Source organism: Pseudophryne corroboree, chromosome 8, assembly GCF_028390025.1.
Source record: "Pseudophryne corroboree isolate aPseCor3 chromosome 8, aPseCor3.hap2, whole genome shotgun sequence".
NCBI lineage: Eukaryota > Metazoa > Chordata > Amphibia > Anura > Myobatrachidae > Pseudophryne > Pseudophryne corroboree.
The window spans coordinates 39,662,568-39,685,853 of NC_086451.1; the positions used below are offsets into that span (position 1 = coordinate 39,662,568).

The window sequence follows — 23,286 nt, forward strand, 5'->3', positions numbered from 1 at the left end:
AATATATCCGTTCTCTGCCTGAAAAAAGCGATACACACAGTGACTCAGTCAGTCACATACCATATCTGTGTGCACTGCTCAGGCTCAGGCCAGTGTGCTGCATCATCTATATATATTATATATCTGTCTGACTGCTCAGCTCACACAGCTTATAATTGTGGGGGAGACTGGGGAGCACTACTGCAGTGCCAGTTATAGGTTATAGCAGGAGCCAGGAGTACATAATATTATATTAAAATTAAACAGTGCACACTTTTGCTGCAGGAGTGCCACTGCCAGTGTGACTAGTGACCAGTGACCTGACCACCAGTATATATAATATTAGTAGTATACTATCTCTTTATCAACCAGTCTATATTAGCAGCAGACACAGTACAGTGCGGTAGTTCACGGCTGTGGCTACCTCTGTGTCGGCACTCGGCAGCCCGTCCATAATTGTATATACCACCTAACCGTGGTTTTTTTTTCTTTCTTTATACATACATACTAGTTACGAGTATACTATCTCTTTATCAACCAGTCTATATATTAGCAGCAGACACAGTACAGTGCGGTAGTTCACGGCTGTGGCTACCTCTGTGTCGGCACTCGGCAGCCCGTCCATAATTGTATATACCACCTAACCGTGGTTTTTTTTTCTTTCTTTATACATACATACTAGTTACGAGTATACTATCTCTTTATCAACCAGTCTATATATTAGCAGCAGACACAGTACAGTGCGGTAGTTCACGGCTGTGGCTACCTCTGTGTCGGCACTCGGCAGCCCGTCCATAATTGTATATACCACCTAACCGTGGTTTTTTTTTCTTTCTTTATACATACATACTAGTTACGAGTATACTATCTCTTTATCAACCAGTCTATATATTAGCAGCAGACACAGTACAGTGCGGTAGTTCACGGCTGTGGCTACCTCTGTGTCGGCACTCGGCAGCCCGTCCATAATTGTATATACCACCTAACCGTGGTTTTTTTTTCTTTCTTTATACATACATACTAGTTACGAGTATACTATCTCTTTATCAACCAGTCTATATATTAGCAGCAGACACAGTACAGTGCGGTAGTTCACGGCTGTGGCTACCTCTGTGTCGGCACTCGGCAGCCCGTCCATAATTGTATATACCACCTAACCGTGGTTTTTTTTTCTTTCTTTATACATACATACTAGTTACGAGTATACTATCTCTTTATCAACCAGTCTATATATTAGCAGCAGACACAGTACAGTGCGGTAGTTCACGGCTGTGGCTACCTCTGTGTCGGCACTCGGCAGCCCGTCCATAATTGTATATACCACCTAACCGTGGTTTTTTTTTCTTTCTTTATACATAAATACTAGTTTTACGAGTATACTATCTCTTTATCAACCAGTCTATATATTAGCAGCAGACACAGTACAGTGCGGTAGTTCACGGCTGTGGCTACCTCTGTGTCGGCACTCGGCAGCCGGCCATAATTGTATATACCACCTAACCGTGGTTTTTTTTTCTTTCTTTATACATACATACTAGTTACGAGTATACTATCTCTTTATCAACCAGTCTATATATTAGCAGCAGACACAGTACAGTGCGGTAGTTCACGGCTATGGCTACCTCTGTGTCGGCACTCGGCAGCCCGTCCATAATTGTATATACCACCTAACCGTGGTTTTTTTTTCTTTCTTTATACATACATACTAGTTACGAGTATACTATCTCTTTATCAACCAGTCTATATATTAGCAGCAGACACAGTACAGTGCGGTAGTTCACGGCTGTGGCTACCTCTGTGTCGGCACTCGGCAGCCCGTCCATAATTGTATATACCACCTAACCGTGGTTTTTTTTTCTTTCTTTATACATACATACTAGTTACGAGTATACTATCTCTTTATCAACCAGTCTATATATTAGCAGCAGACACAGTACAGTGCGGTAGTTCACGGCTGTGGCTACCTCTGTGTCGGCACTCGGCAGCCCGTCCATAATTGTATACTAGTATCCAATCCATCCATCTCCATTGTTTACCTGAGGTGCCTTTTAGTTGTGCCTATTAAAATATGGAGAACAAAAATGTTGAGGTTCCAAAATTAGGGAAAGATCAAGATCCACTTCCACCTCGTGCTGAAGCTGCTGCCACTAGTCATGGCCGAGACGATGAAATGCCAGCAACGTCGTCTGCCAAGGCCGATGCCCAATGTCATAGTACAGAGCATGTCAAATCCAAAACACCAAATATCAGTAAAAAAAGGACTCCAAAACCTAAAATAAAATTGTCGGAGGAGAAGCGTAAACTTGCCAATATGCCATTTACCACACGGAGTGGCAAGGAACGGCTGAGGCCCTGGCCTATGTTCATGGCTAGTGGTTCAGCTTCACATGAGGATGGAAGCACTCAGCCTCTCGCTAGAAAAATGAAAAGACTCAAGCTGGCAAAAGCAGCACAGCAAAGAACTGTGCATTCTTCGAAATCCCAAATCCACAAGGAGAGTCCAATTGTGTCGGTTGCGATGCCTGACCTTCCCAACACTGGACGTGAAGAGCATGCGCCTTCCACCATTTGCACGCCCCCTGCAAGTGCTGGAAGGAGCACCCGCAGTCCAGTTCCTGATAGTCAGATTGAAGATGTCAGTGTTGAAGTACACCAGGATGAGGAGGATATGGGTGTTGCTGGCGCTGGGGAGGAAATTGACCAGGAGGATTCTGATGGTGAGGTGGTTTGTTTAAGTCAGGCACCCGGGGAGACACCTGTTGTCCGTGGGAGGAATATGGCCGTTGACATGCCAGGTGAAAATACCAAAAAAATCAGCTCTTCGGTGTGGAGGTATTTCACCAGAAATGCGGACAACAGGTGTCAAGCCGTGTGTTCCCTTTGTCAAGCTGTAATAAGTAGGGGTAAGGACGTTAACCACCTCGGAACATCCTCCCTTATACGTCACCTGCAGCGCATTCATAATAAGTCAGTGACAAGTTCAAAAACTTTGGGTGACAGCGGAAGCAGTCCACTGACCAGTAAATCCCTTCCTCTTGTAACCAAGCTCACGCAAACCACCCCACCAACTCCCTCAGTGTCAATTTCCTCCTTCCCCAGGAATGCCAATAGTCCTGCAGGCCATGTCACTGGCAATTCTGACGAGTCCTCTCCTGCCTGGGATTCCTCCGATGCATCCTTGCGTGTAACGCCTACTGCTGCTGGCGCTGCTGTTGTTGCCGCTGGGAGTCGATGGTCATCCCAGAGGGGAAGTCGTAAGCCCACTTGTACTACTTCCAGTAAGCAATTGACTGTTCAACAGTCCTTTGCGAGGAAGATGAAATATCACAGCAGTCATCCTACTGCAAAGCGGATAACTGAGTCCTTGACAACTATGTTGGTGTTAGACGTGCGTCCGGTATCCGCCGTTAGTTCACAGGGAACTAGACAATTTATTGAGGCAGTGTGCCCCCGTTACCAAATACCATCTAGGTTCCACTTCTCTAGGCAGGCGATACCGAGAATGTACACGGACGTCAGAAAAAGACTCACCAGTGTCCTAAAAAATGCAGTTGTACCCAATGTCCACTTAACCACGGACATGTGGACAAGTGGAGCAGGGCAGGGTCAGGACTATATGACTGTGACAGCCCACTGGGTAGATGTATGGACTCCCGCCGCAAGAACAGCAGCGGCGGCACCAGTAGCAGCATCTCGCAAACGCCAACTCTTTCCTAGGCAGGCTACGCTTTGTATCACCGCTTTCCAGAATACGCACACAGCTGAAAACCTCTTACGGCAACTGAGGAAGATCATCGCGGAATGGCTTACCCCAATTGGACTCTCCTGTGGATTTGTGGCATCGGACAACGCCAGCAATATTGTGTGTGCATTAAATATGGGCAAATTCCAGCACGTCCCATGTTTTGCACATACCTTGAATTTGGTGGTGCAGAATTTTTTAAAAAACGACAGGGGCGTGCAAGAGATGCTGTCGGTGGCCAGAAAAATTGCGGGACACTTTCGGCGTACAGGCACCACGTACAGAAGACTGGAGCACCACCAAAAACTACTGAACCTGCCCTGCCATCATCTGAAGCAAGAAGTGGTAACGAGGTGGAATTCAACCCTCTATATGCTTCAGAGGTTGGAGGAGCAGCAAAAGGCCATTCAAGCCTATACAATTGAGCACGATATAGTAGGTGGAATGCACCTGTCTCAAGTGCAGTGGAGAATGATTTCAACGTTGTGCAAGGTTCTGATGCCCTTTGAACTTGCCACACGTGAAGTCAGTTCAGACACTGCCAGCCTGAGTCAGGTCATTCCCCTCATCAGGCTTTTGCAGAAGAAGCTGGAGGCATTGAAGAAGGAGCTAAAAGGGAGCGATTCCGCTAGGCATGTGGGACTTGTGGATGCAGCCCTTAATTCGCTTAACAAGGATTCACGGGTGGTCAATCTGTTGAAATCAGAGCACTACATTTTGGCCACCGTGCTCGATCCTAGATTTAAAGCCTACCTTGGATCTCCCTTTCCGGCAGACACAGGTCTGCTGGGGTTGAAAGACCTGCTGGTGACAAAATTGTCAAGTCAAGCGGAACGCGACCTGTCAACATCTCCTCCTTCACATTCTCCCGCAACTGGGGGTGCGAGGAAAAGGCTCAGAATTCCGAGCCCACCCGCTGGCGGTGATGCAGGGCAGTCTGGAGCGACTGCTGATGCTGACATCTGGTCCGGACTGAAGGACCTGACAACGATTACGGACATGTCGTCTACTGTCACTGCATATGATTCTCTCAACATTGATAGAATGGTGGAGGATTATATGAGTAACCGCATCCAAGTAGGCACGTCACACAGTCCGTACTTATACTGGCAGGAAAAAGAGGCAATTTGGAGGCCCTTGCACAAACTGGCTTTATTCTACCTAAGTTGCCCTCCCACAAGTGTGTACTCCGAAAGAGTGTTTAGTGCCGCCGCTCACCTTGTCAGCAATCGGCGTACGAGGTTACATCCAGAAAATGTGGAGAAGATGATGTTCATTAAAATGAATTATAATCAATTCCTCCGCGGAGACATTGACCAGCAGCAATTGCCTCCACAAAGTACACAGGGAGCTGAGATGGTGGATTCCAGTGGGGACGAATTGATAATCTGTGAGGAGGGGGATGTACACGGTGATATATCGGAGGGTGAAGATGAGGTGGACATCTTGCCTCTGTAGAGCCAGTTTGTGCAAGGAGAGATTAATTGCTTCTTTTTTGGGGGGGGTCCAAACCAACCCGTCATATCAGTCACAGTCGTGTGGCAGACCCTGTCACTGAAATGATGGGTTGGTTAAAGTGTGCATGTCCTGTTTTGTTTATACAACATAAGGGTGGGTGGGAGGGCCCAAGGACAATTCCATCTTGCACCTCTTTTTTCTTTTCTTTTTCTTTGCATCATGTGCTGATTGGGGAGGGTTTTTTGGAAGGGACATCCTGCGTGACACTGCAGTGCCACTCCTAGATGGGCCCGGTGTTTGTGTCGGCCACTAGGGTCGCTAATCTTACTCACACAGTCAGCTACCTCATTGCGCCTCTTTTTTTCTTTGCGTCATGTGCTGTTTGGGGAGGGTTTTTTGGAAGGGACATCCTGCGTGACACTGCAGTGCCACTCCTAGATGGGCCCGGTGTTTGTGTCGGCCACTAGGGTCGCTAATCTTACTCACACAGTCAGCTACCTCATTGCGCCTCTTTTTTTCTTTGCGTCATGTGCTGTTTGGGGAGGGTTTTTTGGAAGGGACATCCTGCGTGACACTGCAGTGCCACTCCTAGATGGGCCCGGTGTTTGTGTCGGCCACTAGGGTCGCTAATCTTACTCACACAGCTACCTCATTGCGCCTCTTTTTTTCTTTGCGTCATGTGCTGTTTGGGGAGGGTTTTTTGGAAGGGACATCCTGCGTGACACTGCAGTGCCACTCCTAGATGGGCCCGGTGTTTGTGTCGGCCACTAGGGTCGCTAATCTTACTCACACAGCTACCTCATTGCGCCTCTTTTTTTCTTTGCGTCATGTGCTGTTTGGGGAGGGTTTTTTGGAAGGGCCATCCTGCGTGACACTGCAGTGCCACTCCTAGATGGGCCCGGTGTTTGTGTCAACCACTAGGGTCGCTAATCTTACTCACACAGCTACCTCATTGCGCCTCTTTTTTTCTTTGCGTCATGTGCTGTTTGGGGAGGGTTTTTTGGAAGGGACATCCTGCGTGACACTGCAGTGCCACTCCTAGATGGGCCCGGTGTTTGTGTCGGCCACTAGGGTCGCTAATCTTACTCACACAGCTACCTCATTGCGCCTCTTTTTTTCTTTGCGTCATGTGCTGTTTGGGGAGGGTTTTTTGGAAGGGCCATCCTGCGTGACACTGCAGTGCCACTCCTAGATGGGCCCGGTGTTTGTGTCGGCCACTAGGGTCGCTAATCTTACTCACACAGCTACCTCATTGCGCCTCTTTTTTTCTTTGCGTCATGTGCTGTTTGGGGAGGGTTTTTTGGAAGGGCCATCCTGCGTGACACTGCAGTGCCACTCCTAGATGGGCCCGGTGTTTGTGTCGGCCACTAGGGTCGCTAATCTTACTCACACAGCTACCTCATTGCGCCTCTTTTTTTCTTTGCGTCATGTGCTGTTTGGGGAGGGTTTTTTGGAAGGGACATCCTGCGTGACACTGCAGTGCCACTCCTAGATGGGCCCGGTGTTTGTGTCGGCCACTAGGGTCGCTTATCTTACTCACACAGCGACCTCGGTGCAAATTTTAGGACTAAAAATAATATTGTGAGGTGTGAGGTATTCAGAATAGACTGAAAATGAGTGTAAATTATGGTTTTTGAGGTTAATAATACTTTGGGATCAAAATGACCCCCAAATTCTATGATTTAAGCTGTTTTTTAGTGTTTTTTGAAAAAAACACCCGAATCCAAAACACACCCGAATCCGACAAAAAAAATTCGGTGAGGTTTTGCCAAAACGCGTTCGAACCCAAAACACGGCCGCGGAACCGAACCCAAAACCAAAACACAAAACCCGAAAAATTTCAGGCGCTCATCTCTAGCATTATGTGTATAAGGTGCTCTACTATGTGGCGTTGCATATAGAAAGGGCACTACTGTGTCATCTAATGTGAATAAAGAGCAATAAGGTGTGGTGTAATGTGAATAAGGAGCAATTCAGTGTGATGTAATGTGAATAAGGGGCTCTACTGTGAGGAGTAACATTTATAAGGTAAAGTGATACTACTGTGGGATGTAATATGAATTATGGACACTATCGCAAGATAAAATGTGAATAAAGTTGCAGTACTGTGTGGCGTAATTGGAATTGGGGTTACTATTGTGTGGCCATGCCCCTTCCCAGCAAGAAGATGCCCCTTTTTGGGCTGTGCATCAAATGTGCGAACTGTTCCTATTTAAAATATAGGGGGTACAAGGACTGCTATGGGTGAGGGGTGATGGTGCTGGGAAAGAGGTGCAAGGTCAGAGGCAAACCAGCGGTGGTGCTAGGGGGCACCAGCCAAAATCTTGCCTAGGGCATCATATTGGTTAGGGCCGGCTCTGGTTGTACATTACTCATTGTCATGTTATAAAAATGTAATTGTGTATTTTAATGAGTTGCACATAAGAAGTTATTGACATATACTGTAAATCTTTTATGTTATCCTGAGGTACATTTCAATCACTTATCTCTGTTTGCTGGTAAACTCTCCTCCCTAGAATTTATTACAGTATTTTACATCTGACACAAACAGGTCACACGAGATTGCCAACGTTTGTATATTTTAAAAGGGCAATAATTGTAATTGCAACTTTCTGTTCATTAAAGCTGTGCACTGTGACTTAATTAAATATCTCTGGGTACCATCGCAATGTACCAGGATTGGTTCCGGTATGAATGGTCAATGGTTGACACAGGAAAATGGTCGACACATGAAAGGTCGACACAAGAAAAGGTCCACATGAGTTTTCTTACTTTTTTTGGTGTCGATTTCTTTGTAAAAGTGACGGAGAACCCCAATTAGTGCACCCTGTCCCCCCGCATGCTTTGGGCAAGGTTACCATTCCCAATCGTAGTCCACGTGGATCGTAAAGTATGGAAAAGTTCCACAAAAGAAAAAAAAAGTGAAAAACTCATGTCGACCTTTTCATGTGTCTACCATGTGTCCATGTCGACCATGTCAATGTCAACAAATAGTGGTCGACCTAATGACTGTTGACCATAACATGGTCGACCATCCAAACGGATACCACCGGCAGAGCCGGCGCTACCCGCTCAGCAAGGTCTGCAAAGCAGGGAGGCGCCACTCTGGAGAGGTGCTCTCCCCACTCTGCTACCTTGCTGATGCGCCGTGTTTCTGCTGGCTGCCGCACCACCTGTCACACTGTGACAGGCAGTGGCGCCGCAAGTGTGAACAGAAGCTCTTCTGTCACTCAGCGTGATCTCCTCCTGTGAGTCAGGCTCCCACCCTCTCTCCTCCTTGCTCCTCCTCTCTGCTCATGTCTGCTGGAACACAGGCAGCAACGTCGCCTCCCCAAACTCCTCTCTTCTCTCCCCTGCTTCACCGAAGACTCGGCAGTCTTCAGCACCGCCCCCCTTTCTCTCCTCCCGTCAGTGCTGGATTCAGAGAGGGGACACAGGAAGTCACATGATGTACATGTGACTGTGCAGTGTGCACTGTCTGGAGGAGCATGGCAAGCTGTCATCATGAGAAAAGGAGCAGCCAGCCTGTAGCAGCCTGTATCTCTAGCAACAAGCCACAGAAGAGCTGAGACAGGTAACTTCTGCTGCAGATAAACAGAGGGGGAGTACCCTATTCATGTGTCTGGGGGGTGGGGGGTGGTAGTATCCTATTTGTGTGTCTGGGGACGGGGGGTGTAATATCCTATTCATGTGTCTGGGGAGGGAGGGGGGGGTAGTATCCTATTTGTGTGTCTGGGGACGGGGGGGGGGTGTAATATCCTATTCATGTGTCTGGGGAGGGAGGGGTGGTAGTATCCTATTTGTGTGTCTGGGGACGGGGGGGTGTAATATCCTATTCATGTGTCTGGGGAGGGAGGGGGTGTAATATCCTATTCATGTGTCTGGGGACGGGGGGTGTAATATCCTATTCATGTGTCTGGGGAGGGAGGGGGTGTAATATCCTATTCATGTGTCTGGGGACGGGGGGGGTGAAATATCCTATTCATGTGTCTGGGTAGGGAGGGGGTGTAATATCCTATTCATGTGTCTGGGGAGGGAGGGGGTGTAATATCCTATTCATGTGTCTGGGGAGGGAGGGGGTGTAATATCCTATTCATGTGTCTGAGGAGGGAGGGGGTGTAATATCCTATTCATGTGTCTGGGGAGGGAGGGGGTGTAATATCCTATTCATGTGTCTGGGGAGGGAGGGGGTGTAATATCCTATTCGTGTGTCTGGGGAGGGAGGGGGTGTAATATCCTATTCATGTGTCTGGGGAGGGAGGGGGGGTAGTATCCTATTCATGTGTCTGGGGAGGGAGGGGGGGTAGTATCCTATTCATGTGTCTGGGGAGGGAGGGGGGTGTAATATCCTATTCGTGTGTCTGGGGAGGGAGGGGGTGTAATATCCTATTCATGTGTCTGGGGAGGGAGGGGGTGTAATATCCTATTCATGTGTCTGGGGAGGGAGGGGGTGTAATATCCTATTCATGTGTCTGGGGAGGGAGGGGGTGTAATATCCTATTCATGTGTCTGGGGAGGGAGGGGGTGTAATGTCCTATTCATGTGTCTGGGGAGGGAGGGGGGTGTAATATCCTATTCATGTGTCTGGGGAGGGAGGGGGTGTAATATCCTATTCATGTGTCTGGGGAGGGAGGGGGGGTAGTATCCTATTCATGTGTCTGGGCAGGGAGGGGGGGTAATATCCTATTCATGTGTCTGGGGAGGGAGGGGTGGTAGTATCCTATTTGTGTGTCTGGGGAGCGAGGGGGGTGTAATATCCTATATATGTGTCTGGGGAGGGAGGGGGTGTAATATCCTATTCATGTGTCTGGGGAGAGAGGGGGTGTAATATCCTATTCATGTGTCTGGGGAGGGAGAAGGGGTAGTATCCTATTCATGTGTCTGGGGAGGGAGGGGGGGTAATATCCTATTCATGTGTCTGGGGAGGGAGGGGGGGTAGTATCCTATTTGTGTGTCTGGGGACGGGGGGGGTGTAATATCCTATTCATGTGTCTGGGGAGGGAGGGGTGGTAGTATCCTATTTGTGTGTCTGGGGACGGGGGGGTGTAATATCCTATTCATGTGTCTGGGGAGGGAGGGGGGGTAGTATCCTATTTGTGTGTCTGGGGACGGGGGGGTGTAATATCCTATTCATGTGTCTGGGGAGGGAGGGGGGGTAGTATCCTATTTGTGTGTCTGGGGACGGGGGGGTGTAATATCCTATTCATGTGTCTGGGGAGGGAGGGGGGGTAGTATCCTATTTGTGTGTCTGGGGACGGGGGGTGTAATATCCTATTCATGTGTCTGGGGAGGGAGGGGGGGTAGTATCCTATTTGTGTGTCTGGGGAGCGAGGGGGGTGTAATATCCTATTCATGTGTCTGGGGAGGGAGGAGGGTGTAATATCCTATTCATGTGTCTGGGGAGGGAGGGGGGTGTAATATCCTATTCATGTGTCTGGGGAGGGAGGGGGTGTAATATCCTATTCATGTGTCTGGGGAGGGAGGGGGGGTAGTATCCTATTCATGTGTCTGGGGAGCGAGGGGGGTGTAATATCCTATTCATGTGTCTGGGGAGGGAGGGGGGGGTAGTATCCTATTCATGTGTCTGGGGAGGGAGGGGGTGTAATATCCTATTCATGTGTCTGGGGAGGGAGGGGGGTAGTATAATATTTATGTGTCTGGGGAGCGAGGGGGGTGTAATATCCTATTCATGTGTCTGGGGAGGGAGGGGGGGTAGTATCCTATTCATGTGTCTGGGGAGCGAGGGGGGTGTAATATCCTATTAATGTGTCTGGGGAGGGAGGGGGGGTAGTATCCTATTCATGTGTCTGGGGAGCGAGGGGGGTGTAATATCCTATTCATGTGTCTGGGGAGGGAGGGGGTGTAATATCCTATTCATGTGTCTGGGGAGGGAGGGGGTGTAATATCCTATTCGTGTGTCTGGGGAGGGAGGGGGTGTAATATCCTATTCATGTGTCTGGGGAGGGAGGGGGGTGTAATATCCTATTCATGTGTCTGGGGAGGGAGGGGGGTGTAATATCCTATTCATGTGTCTGGGGAGGGAGGGGGTGTAATATCCTATTCATGTGTCTGGGGAGGGAGGGGGGGTAGTATCCTATTTGTGTGTCTGGAGACGGGGGGTGTAATATCCTATTCATGTGTCTGGGGAGGGGGGGTAGTATCCTGTTCGTGTGGGCGGGAAGGGGTGCTGGTATGATATTCGTGTGTGTAATCTGACATCCGTACGTGGACGTGTGGTGAGATAAATGGCTCACCTAGTACCAGCATTGGCGTTTCTATAATGGGTACCATGTGTGCGGTGCACATGGGCCCCTGAGTCCAGGGGGGCCCACACCGCACACATTGCACCCATTTAAATACTTACCTTACCGGAGTCCAGTGGCGGGCGCAGCATTGACGAGGGAAAGTAGACTCCAGCACAATGCCAGAGTTTACAGTGCCGTTCAGAGGAGGGGGCCCACCCGGAGGTGCACACGGGCCCCCTCCTCTGTAGAAACACCCCTGAGTACCAGAGCAAGGTTTACACAGAATATATGAGCTCAAGGGTATTATACACGGGTGCAGCAATATATACTGCTGGAAATTTGGTGAGTTTTGATCAGAGATGTGCAGATAAGGTAAGCAGGGGAGGCACTGTCTAAATTCTTAGAATAATACAAAAAGATATTTCTTATATCTTATTTGTATTTTTCATATACTTTGTATAGTCAAACCTTTGTCTTATACGTTAGTATGACAGGAAAGGCTCTGCCCTCCTGCCTCACCTCTCTGCACGTCACTGCCTCCCCATCACCTATCTTTCCTGTCACCCATTGATTCTCACCATTTCCCTGTCACCTCTCTCTCCTGTCACCCACTAACTCTCACCCTCTCCCTGTCACCCTCTCTTTTCACCCTCTGCTGGTCACTCTCTACCTCTCATTGTCACCTTCCGCCTCTCACTGGCATCCATTGCCTCTCCCAGCGTCACTCTGTGCCTATCTCCCACTGCTCCCTGCCGCTACCCCCTCCATGTCACTTCTCTCTTGTTACCCACTGACTCTCCTGTCACCCACTGACTCTAATCTTATACCTGTCACCTTCTCTCTCCTGTCATCCTTTCTCTGTCACACACTGACTCTCACCCTCTCCCCATCACCCAATCACTCTTTTCACATTTTAATAGGCCCAAATGTTTTAAGCCTTAAAAGTGATTATGTGGAGATGGATAAAGAGTGATAAAGTACCAGACAACCAGCTCTTAACTCTCATTTTTCAAACACAGCCTGTAACATCTCAATTAGGAAGCTGATTGGCTGGTTCTTTAGCCGTCTCCACATTATCACCTTTTAAGGCTTAATAAATTTGGGCCAATGACTATGATGCGGCTGTTGGAGGGCGCAAAATGTACAGTTTGCAGGTGGGCGCCGAACACCCTAGCACCGGCCCTGACCACCGGGATCATATATTGAAGTGTTCGCCCTTTGAGAGTTTAAACTAGAGATGAGTGGGTTCGGATGTAACGCCAAAATTAACGCCAGTTCGGTTTTATCTGGATTTTTCTTATTGGCTATCCAAAACACGTGACATACGTGAGCCAATAAGATGCCGTTTTGAGAACCGAGTAAAACCTAGTATAAACGAACCCGCTCATCTCTAGTTTAGACTAGCCCAGGGGGAGACAGGAGACTGGTATCTAGACGTGCTATCCCTATGAGAGTTTGAGAGTTAAATTCATCAGGAAAGAATGGATCATACAGTACTTGCCTACTTCTGAAAGGGAGACTACAGGTGGTGTTATATTGTGCCACCGCCGAGTGCAGCGCTGCGTGTCGTTGAGGGGGTGCGACTTGCACCACCCAAAGGGCGTGCCTAGCTCCACCTATGGACATATCTATTGACATTCAGGGGTGTGTCCTGCAGCATCAGGTGAAGACTAAAGTACTAAGGGGGTCATTCCGAGTTGATCGCAGGTAGCAACTTTTTGCTGCTCGTGCGATCAACTTGACGCCGCCTATGGGGAGTGTATTTATGCATAGTAGGGCTGCGATCACTTCTGCAGCCCTGCTTTGCTAAATAAGTTTCCTGCAAAACAAGACCAGGGTCAGACTTACTTACCCTGTGTGACGGATCCAGCGATGAAGATCCCGGGATTGACATCAGACATCCGCCCTCCAAATGTCTGGACACGTCTTTGTTTAGATCTCCGCGCCCGGAAAATGGTGAGTATCCGCCCCGGAATGTCTCATCTTGCGATCGTGCTAGCGATCACTTTCTTCTTTCTTCTGGTTGTTGCCCGGCGACGGCTGTCACTGGGCAACAACGCACGTGCACATTGCGGGCGCCGCACATGCGCAGTTCCGACCCATTCGCAAAGAACTGCTGCATGCGAACGACCCCCTAAGTGCAGCTGCTGCCTGAAGGGTTTGTATATTGGGGGCTTGTTAAGTCACAAAAATAGCTCATTTACGTGATCACAGGCATTACGTCCAAGTTCAAATCAACCCCAGTATGTGACACTGACTGACTCAACCAAATGAGTCCTCTGATTCATTAGTGGTCTATTTACTAAGCCTTGGACAGAGATAAAGTACAAGTCAATCAACTGTCATGTCACAGGATGGATTTGAAAAATGACAGTTAGGAGCTGATTGGCTGGGTACTTTATCTCCGTCCAAGGCTTAGTAAACAGACCCCAAAGTACTTTTAAAACCTCCACTGTTGGGACTCACAGGGGTCAGTGCTAGCCTACACACACACACGGAGAGACGGACAGGATACCGGCAGTCAGAATACCGACAGCGGTATCCCGACCATCAGAATTCCGACAGCCCCCTGGAAAGTACCCTAACCCTCCTATGCCCCCTACCCTAGCCGCAACCATCCCCGGTGGTGCCTAACCCTAACCTTCCCTTCCGCGCTGCCTAACCCTAACCTCCCCTTGTAAGTGCCTAACCCTCCCCAGTGGTGCCTAACCCTAACCCTCCTTTCCCTGCTAACCCTCCTAACCCTCCCCACTTGGTTCCTAACCCTAACCTCCCCTTCTAAGTGCCTAACCCTAACCCTCCCTCCCCGGTACCTAACCATACCCTTATCGTCCCTGAACCCTAACCCCCCCTTCTCCTGCCTAAAACTAATCTCCCCTCCATCTGCGTCAGGATGCGAGCGATATTCCAGCTGTCGGTATTTTGATGCCGGGCTTATGGCGTCCTTCGGTATATTAACTGCATCCCATGCCAGCCTATACACAGAGGGGGCAGTCCCAGCCTATACAGAAGCAGCAGGTAGAACCACAGACACTCACCCCAGGACTGGGCACTCCTCGCTGTCACTCTCTGTGCTGCTCTCGGTAGCATCCGAGTCAAAAATGCCGCAGTTGGGCCATAAAGCTGCTCTCCAGCTGGTTCCAGTGCGCTGTCCCCGGCAGCACAGCCTCCCCATGCTGAGCCAGCAGCTCCACCAGCAGAGACAGCTGCTGCTCAACATGCCGCTCCACCTGCATGGCCTAGATCACAGTAACTTCCGCATCCAACCCCATTGCATCTAGAATAGCCCTGGTGGACGGGATTCCAGCTGTCGGGATTGCGGTGTCAGTATCCTGAACGCCAGGATCCTTACAACTGGCATTTTAACTGCAACCCGGGTAGCCAACCATGCATTAATGAGTACCCAATAACCTACCCCAGCTTCAGCCACCTCAGTAAGATACATAAACACTCCCCTGCACCAACCTCCTCCCACTCACATATATACCCCAGCCACCTCCCTCTCTCAGGGCCCTAGGCAAGATAGTAGGTTGGGACCCCTATATATATATAAATCTAATATATATATATATATATATATGGAAAGTCCCGGCACTCCTCTGTAAAAGTGATAAAGCTGCGGTGCCCTCCCAAAGGTGTTGACCTCATAAACATGTAGAAAGAATGGAGGCGGCACTCACGCAGACTTTTGCAGGTGTAGAAAGATCAGTTTAATGTACCGACATGTTTCGGGGACTAAGGCCCTGAGGACGGGGCTAGTCCTCGAAACATGTCGGTACATTAAACTGACCTTTCTACACCTGCAAAGGTCTTCGTGAGTGCCGCCTCCATTCTTTCTACATATATATATATATATATATCCTGATGAAAGAACTACTGTACATTAAATGGTTGTGAAACACTGTCAAACAATGGGGACAAAGAATTATTATTTAGTCATATAGAGTGCCATCCTTGTGTTCCATATGTCGGCCATACTCTGCAAAAGTTCGGTAACTGGGGGGATACCGACACACATTGACAAATAATCGAAATAATTAGTCTGGAGTGCTGACTCACTGCAACGTGTATATATATATATATATATATATATATACATGCATAGTTCTAATATGGACCGGCACTCCCGCTGTTGAAAAATAGTGTGCCCTGGTGCCCTCTGGTATGGATAAGTAAGACGAAGGCGATGAAGCAATCAGCGGCACTCAGGGTTTGTTTTTTTTGTGATAATCAAGTGTATTGAAAAAAATCACTACATGAATCCCAACGTTTAGGGACACACACGTCCCTTTGTCAAGGTGAATAGCAAGTGAGAAGTGAAAAGGAACATACCTTTATACCAAGAGGAAAAGATCCCTCAGGTGCTCGTGTGTCCGGCGTCGCCCGCTGCTCCCGGCTGAACCCGGAGTCTTCCGCTTGCGTCATCCAGCGGCGTCCGTCGGTGCCATGGAGACCGGGCAACGCCGGCGCTCCGTGTGACGTACTATAGTAAACAAACAGAGAAGGCTGAGACTTAGCGCACAGATGCTGTGATTAGTTAAGCTCCTTACCAAAAAACTATTAAGGCCGTGTAGAGCGGACCAACAGGGTGTCGTGTCATATTATAGAGAGTGTGCACTTGGTGTTCTGAAACAAGTGGACCCTAGTATATTGTGGTGATGTGAATAAGTCGGAAGGCAAAAATGGATAAATGCATGCGGGGCCAATGAGTAGCCCTGTGTATATACAGATGTGCCTTCATATATCATTGCTGCGTACCGCTATAACTCCCGTTATAAGTTGCATTATAAATTTAGCATCACATTATAATTGTAACATGCATTCTACTTTCTGTCCACCAGATGTTGCTTTTCCTAAACTGTACAGCGCATGCCTCAAATAGCCAACGGACCGTTCCTAGCGCTGCCTGCTGATTGGTTGACATTTATTGTGACAATAAATAACCATTAATCACTTCCCTTTATATAAAAAAAGTCCCCTTCTACAAAATACAATGCCACGCTGCCGCCCTGTTCACTCAATTCATTTTGTCATTACCTTGTGTACAAAATCCAGGATTGTATTAGCATAAACAGCATTAATATTTCGGACAGCATTTCCGGTTCAGTTGCTTCAAATGGCCAGAAATATTTAATGCACAGTGCCACTGGGTCCCTATCTCATTAATATGACTCCCAGATGGTCTCCATTGCTTTTCCGACATGGTTGGCGGATTCAATCCATTTTTTTTAAAGCAATCAGATAAAACACATCACTTATACACCCAGAGGGCCTGCTTGTACCATGGTCGGCTGTGGCATAATGAATGCAGTGTTTGCCTGCAATGCATGCATCCTGGGTTCAATACCCAGTGGGGTGTGCAGTTATTATTATTTATTTATTCTTTTTTTAATACAATAAAGCTATTTGGTGTGTTGCTACTTCCCTTTATATAAAGAGTCCCCTTCTACAAAATACAATGCCACGCTGCCTCCCTGTTCACTTAATTCATTTTGTCGTTACGTTGTGTACAAAATCCCGGATTGTATTAGCATAAACAGCATTAATATTTCGGACAGCATTTCCAGTTCAGTTGCTTCAAATGGCCATAAATATTTAATGCACAGTGCCACTGGGTCCCTATCTCATTAATATGACTTCCAGATGGTCTCCATTGCTTTTCTGACATGATTGGTGGATTCAATCCTTTTTTTTTTAAAGCAATCAGATAAAACACATCACTTATACACCCAGAGGGCCTGTTTGCATCGTGGTCGGCTGTGGCATAATGAATACAGTATCCGCCTGCAATGCATGCATCCCGGGTTCGATACCCAGTGGGGTGCGCAGTTATTAGAATTTGTTTATGTATTTATTTATTCTTTTTTAATACAATAAAGCTATTTGGTGTGTTGCTACTTCCCTTTATATAAAAAAGTACCCTTCTACAAAATAAAATGCCACGCTGCCACCCTGTTCACTCAATTCATTTTGTCGTTACGTTGTGTACAAAATCCCGGATTGTATTACCATAAACAACATTAATAATTCGGGCAGCATTTCCAGTTCAGTTGCTTCAAATGGCCAGAAATATTTAATGCACAGTGCCACTGGGTCCCTATCTCATTAATATGACTCCCAGATGGTCTTCATTGCTTTTCCGACCCGGTTGGTGGATTCAACCCATTTTTTTACAGCAATCAGATAAAACACATCACATATACCCCCAGAGGGCATGCTTGTACCATGGTTGGCTGTGGCATAATGAATACAGTATTCGAATGCATTGCGTGCATCCCGGGTTCGATGCGCAGCTGTTATTACTTTTTTTATTTATTCTTTTTTAATACAATAAAGCTATTTGGTGTGTTGCTACTTTCCTTTATATAAAAAAGTCAGCTTCTACAAAATACAATGCCAGCTGCTGCCCTGTTCACTCAATTCATTTTGTTGTTACATTGTGTACAAAATCCCGGATTGTATTAGCATAAACAGCATTAATATTTCGGACAGCATTTCTGGTTCCGTTGCTTCAAATGGCCAGAAATATTTAATGCACAGTGCCACGGTGTCCCTCTCATTAATATGACTCCCATATGGTCTCCATTGCTTTTCTGACATGGTTGGTGAATTCAATCCTTTTTTTTAAAGCATTCAGATGCAACATCACTTATACACCCAGAGGGCCTGTTTGCATCATGGTCAGCTGTTGCATAACGAATACAGTATCCGCCTGCAATGCATGTATCCCGGGTTAGATGCTCAGTGGGGTGCGTAGTTATTATAATTTATTTATTCTTTTTTAATACAATAAAGCTATTTGGTGTGTTGCTACTTCCCTTTATATAAAAAAGTCCCCTTCTACAAAATAAAATGCCACGCTGCCACCCTGTTCACTCAATTCATTTTGTCATTATGTTGTGTACAAAATCCCGGATTCTGTTATTAGCATAAACAACATTAATAATTCGGACAGCATTTCCAGTTCAGTTGCTTCAAATGGCCAGAAATATTTAATGCACAGTGACACTGTGTCCCTATCTTATTAATATGACTCCCAGATGGTCTCCATTGCTTTTCTGACGCGGTTGGTGGATTCAATCCATTTTTTTACAGCAATCAGATAAAACACATCACATATACACCCAGAGGGCCTGCATGTACCATGATTGGCTGTGGCATAACGAATACAGTGTCCACCTGCAATGCGTGCATCCTGGGTTCAATACCCAGTGGGGCATACAGTTATTTTTTTATTTATTCTTTTTTAATACAATAAAGCTATTTGGTGTGTTGCTACTTCCCTTTATATAAAAAAGTCCCCTTCTACAAAATACAATGCCACGCTGCCGCCCTGTTCACTTAATTCATTTTGTTGTTACGTTGTATACAAAATCCCGGATTGTATTAGCATAAACAGCATTAATATTTCGGACAGCATTTCCAGTTTAGTTGCTTCAAATGGCCAGAAATATTTAATACACAGTGCCACTGGGTCCCTATCTCATTAATATGACTCCCAGATGGTCTCCATTGCTTTTCTGACACGGTTGGCGGATTCAATCCATTTTTTTAAAGCAATAAGATAAAACACATCACTTATACACCCAGAGGGCTGGCTTGTGCCATGGTTGGCTGGGGCATAATGAATACAGTGTCTGCCTGCAATGCGTGCATCCGGGGTTTGATACCTAGTTGGGAGCGCAGTCATTATTTTTTATGTATTTATTTATTCTTTTTTAATACAATAAAGCTATTTGGTGTGTTTCTACTTCCCTTTATATATAAAAAAATTCCCCTTCTACAAAACACAATGCCACGCTGCCGCCCTGTTCACTCAATTTATTTGTCATTACGTTGTGTACAAAATCCCGGATTGTATTAGCATAAATAGCATTAATATTTCGGACAGCATTTCTGGTTCAGTTGCTTCAAATGGCCAGAAATATTTAATGCACAGTGCCACTGGGTCCCTATCTCATTAATATGACTCCCAGATGGTTTCCATTGCTTTTCCGACATGGTTGGCAGATACAATCCTTTTTTTTTCAAATCAGATAAAACACATCACATATACACACAGAGGGCCCGCTTGTACCATGGTCGGCTGTGGCATAACGAATACAGCGTCTGCTTGCAATGCATGCATCCTGGGTTTGATACCCAGTGGGGTATGTAGTCATTATTTTTTTGATGTATTTATTTATTCTTTTTTAATACAATAAAGCTATTTGGTGTGTTGCTAATTCCCTTTATATAAAAAAAAGTCCGCTTCTACAAAATACAATGCCATGCTACCGCCCTGTTAACTCAATTAATTTTTTCGTTATGTTATATATATATATATATATATATATATATATAGGGTCACTATTGTACGGCACTTCTCCAAATTATTGTACTTGGCCAGCTACTCTTATGCAATAAAGATAGACAATATACCACTATCGCCATTGGCTCTCAGGGAACATCAAATAGTTGAGTCAACATTCAAAAAATGTGTTCCAATGTTTCTGAATTTAATTTCCTCAAGGAACACCCATGTGGAGCGCTAATAAAGGATTAGTATAGCTTGACCCACATGCGCAAAATAGCTACAGAAGTGATTATGAAAATAAAACAAATATAGAACTGTATACCACCTAAAATAAAGTTTCACAACAAAACATAAATCAGAAAAATTCAGAGCAGTGAAAAAAGCACCACCTGTAAGACTACAAGCACATATAAACTGCACACCTATATTAACAACCAGTGCTTAAAGTGGTCCTAGATACTGTAGGTGCTGGAACTTACCCCCCCTCCTCCCGGTGCTCAAGTAATAAAGGTATTGCGTGGTCGGGGCATGGTCTCAAAAATGGGCGTGGTCACACAATAGTAATAATGCTAACAGTAGTAGCACCCCTAATACATATAATGCCCACAGTAGTAGCACCCCGTAATGTACAATGCCCCTTTTACAATGCCCAAAGTAGTAGTGCTCCTTATGCAATGTCCACTGTACTGGTAGTGCCCACAGTGGTAGTGCCCCTTATGCAATGCCCCCAGTAGTAGTGCCCGTTATGTCCCCAGGAGTGATGACCCTTATGAAGAGCCCCATTTACATTGCCCTCATTAGTAGTGCCCCCATTAGTAATGCCCTTAATGGTAATGCCCCTGTGCAGTATTGCCCCCAGTAGTAATGTTGCCTGTCGTAATGCCCCCAGTCATTTAGCACCCTGTAGTTTAGCCTGCAGTTATGACCCCAGTAGTTTACCCCCACTTTAGTTTAGCCTCCCAGAGGTAATGCCCCGGTAGTTTAGCCCCTGTTGTTTAGTTCTTTTGTAGTTTGCCCCATGTAGTAATGCACCCCTGTAATTATGCCCCCAGTAGTAATGCGCCCATGTAGTATGCCCCCAGTAGCTTGCCCTCTTGTAGTTAGCCTCTGTAGTTTAGCTCCATGAAGTTTGCCCCAAGTAGCAATGCCCCCGTAGTTTAGCCCCCTTGTAGTTTGCCCCCTTGTAGTTTAGCCCCCTGTAGTTTATCCCCAAGTAGTAATGCCCCCAGTAGTTTAGCCCCTGTAGTTATGCCCCAAGTAGTAATGTCCCCCTGTAGTTATGCCCCCAGTAGTAATGCGCCCCTGTAGTTATGCCCCCAGTAGTAAAGCCCCCAGTAGTTTAGCCCCCTTGTAGTTTGCCCCCTTGTAGTTTGCCCCCTTGTAGTTTAGCCCCCAGTAGTAATGCCCCCTATAGTTTGCCCCCTTGTAGTTTAGCCCCCCCTGTAGTTTATCCTCCAAGTAGTAATGTTCCCAGTAATTTAGCCCCTGTAGTTATGCCCCCAAGTAGTAATGCCCCCCCTGTAGTTATGCCCCCAGTAGTAATGTGCCCCTGTAGTTATGCCCCCAGTAGAATTGTGCTCCTGTAGTTATGCCCCCAGTAGTAATGCACGCCTGTAGTTTATCCCCAGTAGTTTGCCCCCAGTATCTTGCCCCCTTGTAGTTTGCCCCCTTGTAGTTTGCCCCCAGTATCTTGCCCCCTGTTAGCTTGCCCCCTTGTAGTTTGCCCCTTTATAGTTAGTCCCCTTGCAGTTTGCCCCCAGTATCTTCCCCCAGTAAATTGCCCCCTTGTAGATTGCCTCCAGTGGTTAGCCCCCATAGCTTGCCCCTAGTAGTTTGCCCCCCCCTGTAGCTTGCCCCCAGTAGATTGCCCCCTTTAACTTGCTCCAGTAGTTTGCCCCCCTGTAGTTTGTCCCCAGTAGACACAGTCACACATGTTTCAAAAAATAAACAACACCATACTTACCAAGCCCCGCATGCGTCCTACCGCTGTGATCCTCCTGGCTTCCGCTCCCCGACACTATTAGAGAGGCGTCATGACGTCTCTCCCATAGCGCGCACTGACAGAGCCGGAAGTCGGAGCTCAGTACTGAGCTCCTGCCGCCGGCTTCTGCTGTGCAGGGAGAGCCGGGCGCCGCTGGTAACACAATCTCAGCGGGGGCCAGGCATCTCCTTGCGGCGCCTGGCACACATCGGGTGAGGTGAGCCGGAGGAGGCGGACCCGTGTTCCGGCTCACTTTAACCCCTGTTAACAACTGTATATTGATATATTGAGATAAACCCGAAATGCATGTACTCTAGAATATCATCCATCTAACTAGTAATGATACAATAGGCAGGTTACTCAAACATAATAAAGACATTCCAGCTGGAAATAATCTGCTCCCACTTCTGTAAAGTAGGAAATATAATTACCTACTACTCAGAACTGCATGGCTGTCGATCCCTCCTCCCTGATGGCGCCAAACTCACACCTAGCACCGAAGTCATACCACTAGGGAAAACATACCCTCCATCTGTACCTTTTCAGCAGGTACAGTACCTTTTTTTTTTGGGGTCTGTACCGATTTTTGTGGGTCATTCCGACCCGTTCACACGCAGCGGTTCTTCGCTGTGGTGCGAATGGGTCAGAACTGTACATGCGCGGCGCCCGCAATGCGCAGAAGAAAGAAGAAAGTGATTTCTGGCGTGATCGCAAGAAGATTGACAGCGGGGAGGCATTCGGGGCGAATACTCACCATTTTCCGGGTGTGGAGATCCGAACGCAGGCGTGTCCAGGTGTTTGGAGGGTGGTTGTCTGACGTCATTTCCGGGACCTTCATCGCTGGATCCATCGCACAGGGTAAGTAACTGCAGGTCTAGTCTTGTTCTGCACAAAACTTTTTTAGCATAGCGGGGATGCACAAGCGATCGCAGCCCTGCTATGCTAAAATACACTCCCCCATAGGCGGCATCTAGTTGATCGCACGAGCAGCAAAAAGTTGCTACGTGCGATCAACTCGGAATGACCCCCCTTGGCTCTCCAAACTTCCACTGAAAGTATAGGAAAAGGTGCGTGACCACGCCCCCTTTTCGAATTTGTACCGATTTTTATGTGTAAAATGTAGGAGGGTATGGGAAAATAGGAACTATCTGAGGGGGCAGAGAGAGAGAGGAGAGCCAGAGGAGGTACGCAACTGGAAAGGGAGGGAGCGGGACGGATCAATGATCCATGCTGCAGCACAGATGTGGCCAGCCCCATTAGAGTGACTAGCCAATTAGAACATAGCAGCATAACTAAAGGGCCGGCCTCCTGTGTACAGGACCTGTCTGGACCAACAAATTAAACCATCTGCAGTTCTGCAGTGGGCCCCCGGAGATCTGCTGGGCCTTAGGCGGGTGCTTTTGGTTGCTTAGCGGGTAATCCGCACCTGCAAAAACCTCTCACTCACTCCAGCCCTACACCTAGCACACATGTCACAGCCACCTCAGAATGTTACATATGCCCCACACACATATACCCCAGCCCTGGACCCACCAACCTCCCCCACACACATTAACCCCAGCCCTGGACCCACCAACCTCCCCCA

The 23,286-nt window shown here is 47.3% G+C and overlaps 1 protein-coding gene across 1 annotated transcript in view; it reads left to right on the forward strand.

Annotated features, from left to right (window-relative positions):
- The first annotated feature begins 8,739 nt into the window (after positions 1–8,739).
- The window catches only part of LOC134948348 (histo-blood group ABO system transferase-like), a 162,401-nt gene continuing 147,854 nt past the window's right edge, over positions 8,740–23,286 (forward strand). Inside the window, exon 1 of the mRNA XM_063936275.1 lies at positions 8,740–8,753. The gene's annotated coding sequence lies outside the window, so the exon portion shown is untranslated. The remainder of the gene's footprint in view (positions 8,754–23,286) is intronic.